We start from the raw sequence: 3,786 nt of genomic DNA, 5'->3' as shown, positions 1-3,786 counted from the left end.
AGGAAAATGATCTAAAAATAAAAGTAGCTAAGGCTGCCCCTCAGATCCAACCTTTGATACAAAAGGGGAAAAAAGCTAACAGTGCTGTAGCTAGGAAATATTCCATACTAAAACTGTTAAAACTAGGAATAACTTACAAGCAAGCAATCAAAGAGCCCCTAGCCACGTGGTTTGTGAAAGTATGGGACGTGGGAGCAAATGACTTCAGGGGGCTAGGAAACCTAGAGGGAAAAGGTTTGCCCTAGAAACCCTATGAGAAATGTACATAGAGTGTCTGAACATTAATGCATATGTATACCTAGGAGCTACTTGGTAGGGAACAAAGCACCAGATAGAAGAGACCACCCTTAAAGTGACAACCATGCCATACAGAACTCATCAAAGAAACTTCTTTTTGCAACAGATGGAGGCTACTGCACAGTTGCACATCTGGTCAAGCACAGAGAACATACACCTGGAAGGTGCCCAGTATTAGGTGACACATCTGCAGTCGAATCTCCGCAACCAAGGCTCATGGAACATAGTGGAGTAAGGGGTAGAGAGAGGGTTAAAGCACCCCTCAACTCTCACCAGGGAGACTTCCATGTTCATCAGAGTGTGATACACACAGAAAGCCACAACTGGCTAAGTTTTGGAGAATAAGAGACTGCATGTACCATGGGACTACTATATGGAACTTACCCATCCATGGCTCAGGGACCACTGCAAAAGAGGAGGCAGAAAGATTGTAAGAGCCAGGGCTTATTCATAAACATAAGGAGGTGGAGGCTTCCAGGCCACTGGAGGCTTACTCATGCAGGACCCAAGTCAGCTCAATTAAACAAGGACCCAAAGGGGAGGTGAGAAATGGTTGGTGGGCCAGCACTAGATTGAGAACTATTTAAGACTGATTGCTGCCTGACGAGGAAGAGTATGACTTACATAAAACCACTGGGTGGGCTGACTAGACTCCAGTGGACACATTTACAGTGAAGGACATTTGGATAAAAACACCTGAATGAATAGGACTCAGGATGTATGGCAGAGTCCATAGGATTTGGTGAGGGATACAGGGAGGTATGGATAGGGGAGAGGATCTGGATTTGAGTGGGAAATGTATGAAATTTTTAAATCTCAATTTTAAAAAATGGGGAAAAAAAGAGCATGACAGCACTTGGTAGGCAGGGGCAGGCAGCGCTCTGTGAGACTGAGACCAGCCTGGTCTATGTAGAGAGTCCATGTCAGCTGGGACTACAGGGCAGGGAGATCCTGTCTCAAAAAGACCGAGAGAAAGAGAGAGAGAGAGAGAGAGAGAGAGAGAGAGAGAGAGAGAGAGAAGGAAACCATGAGCATAACAACCATATCCCATGATATGACAAAAGATCAACACTAAGAATCCATGGGGTAAATGAAGCAGCTGATATAAAACAAACTAAATGTATAGAAAACCAATTCAATGACATTATAGCACATACTTTTCAAAATATATCTCCTGAAAGTAAACAAAATTCCCAATGAATATTGTATGTCTATGATAGACATTTTTTAACTTTTACAAAAACTTTATTGAGAATTTTATACATGCATATAAGGTGTTTTGATCAAATCCATGCCCACTCCCTCCCCTCCAACCTCTCCCATATCTCTCCATCACTTTTTTCTTTTTCTTTTTTGTTCTTCTTTCATTTATTTATTTTTATGGGGCTTTTGGCTACTCTAACATTCCCCCCTCTGAAGAGCTAATCCTAAAATCTTTTAAGGATTAGATACAAGCTCCAAAATACTTTTGACATTTTTGGCCTTTGGAACAGAGTATGTTGCTAACAGTCCAAAGGACATTTTGACCTTTAGCCAAAAAACTGGCTACTTTTCCTTGGGGCCTTCTTACCCTAACTAACTCGCCAATTCCTATCTCCAATTCTTATCATGCCATCCACTGACAGGGTTACCCAAATTGCCAATAGAGATTAGGGATGCAGACTGCTCTGGCTTTTCCATGCTGAACAGGGATGCAGGGTAAGGCAATTGGATTACCCCTTCAGTGGGTCTATCTAAAAGACTCCCAAATTGCATAACTCTTCTCTCTAAGGGGAAAGAAAGTCCTTGAATCTTCAATAGGAGCTGTGAAGGAGAAGTAAAGGCAAGAGTGATTAGTATTACAAGTTCTAAACAGGGAACTAGAAAAAAGTCAGAACAGGGCCTTTTTCAAAGGTTCATATGAGAGTCCATTGGAATTTCTTGACAAGGGCTTCCAAAAGTATGCCTCTATTGGGTTCTTCCTCATTTTTTTTTTTTTTTGTCTTCCAAGGCTGGACCCTAGAGTGGTGGATTCAGGATTGGCTTTCAGGTATTTTGATAGTTGGTGGAGTAGTTAGAATCAGTGTCAGTTCCCTCTCAAAGGCTTCTGAAATAGGGGGAGAAAACAAATTTATCCATCATTTTAGAACAATAGCTGGTTGTCTCCATTAGCTACAGGTGGGTACTACAGTATTGGAGACCAAGATTTGAAGTCTATGTGAATATAAGTCAAAGGTCCTGTTTGACCATCTCTGGCTTCAATTGGAAGCATGAATGAGATGTTTCCTCTAAGCTGACCCTCCTCTTTGTAGACTGGATACTGGTTCAAGTTCATCTCGTGCGGTCTCCCTGTCCTCCTGGAACAAGAGGACGGATGACTCACCACAGTTACAGGACATTTTGAGAGATGTTCCATAATTCCCTGGCACTTGCTCAACCTTGGAGGGCAAGGGGCACAAACTGTCCTTTAAGTCCTTCTGACCACATTGGTATAGGCCTTAAAGTATGGCTGTTAAACATCCAATAATGTTAGTTCCACCAGTCTGGTACTTTTAATTATCATGTGCTATGTAGATAAGGCTTGGGTAAAAAAAAACAAATATTCCCAGGAAAATATTGACTAGATATATATTTTGTTCCTTAATCTAGGTGACTAAACTATGACCATAGAAATTTTAAGATTATGTGTTTATTATTTTTGTCTCATCCTTTATATATAACAAACCTAAACAGACCTTCACAACTTACTTAGGCTTTCTCACTTTTTCTGTCTATTTTGGATATTTTTAAATTGATAAAGAAATAAGGACATTTCAAAATAAGTACAAGCAAAAGCAATTCATCACCATTAGGCAATGAGTGCAGAAGACCATTAAAGGAATAATAAACACAAAGGAGGAAAAAGGCCAGTTTCATTCAAGAAAAATAATAAAGTTCATGAAAGGAAGAGATTTAAAAGGAAAACTGAGAAAGAACCCATAATGCCTAAGATAACAAATCAAAAACCCTTAACACAAGTAAGAGAGAAAGAAAAGAACCAAAAATCCAACCAACCCGAAAACCAAAAATAAAGTCAGAAAAATTAGCAAATTTCTATCTGTAATAGGCTTCAATGTTAATGACCTTAATACTCCAATTTAAGAAAAAAACTAGCTGACTGAATTAAAAATCGAAGTTCTTCTGTTGTCTTTAAGAAACATACCTCACTGGCAAAGGTGCTAGCAGGTTATCAGTAAAACATAAAAGTTAATTTATCAAGCAAACAAAATCCCAAAACAAGCTGGCATAGCTATACTGATAATTAATAAAGAGGATTAATTAATATCTCTTCATTCAATAAGAGATAAAGCCTGCCACATATTAGAAGAGGGGAGGATTAATGAAAAAAGGCATAATAATTATAAATACATATGCAATGAAGAGTGGGGCTCTCACATTCATAAAAGTAAAATGGATGTGCATGATACTTTGATAGTTGGTGACTTCAATACCATACTCATTTGCAGACAG

The sequence above is a fragment of the Nannospalax galili genome, unplaced genomic scaffold (assembly GCF_000622305.1).
Source record: "Nannospalax galili isolate Female #2095 unplaced genomic scaffold, S.galili_v1.0 scaffold87, whole genome shotgun sequence".
NCBI lineage: Eukaryota > Metazoa > Chordata > Mammalia > Rodentia > Spalacidae > Nannospalax > Nannospalax galili.
Note: the sequence above shows the minus strand (reverse complement) of the source record.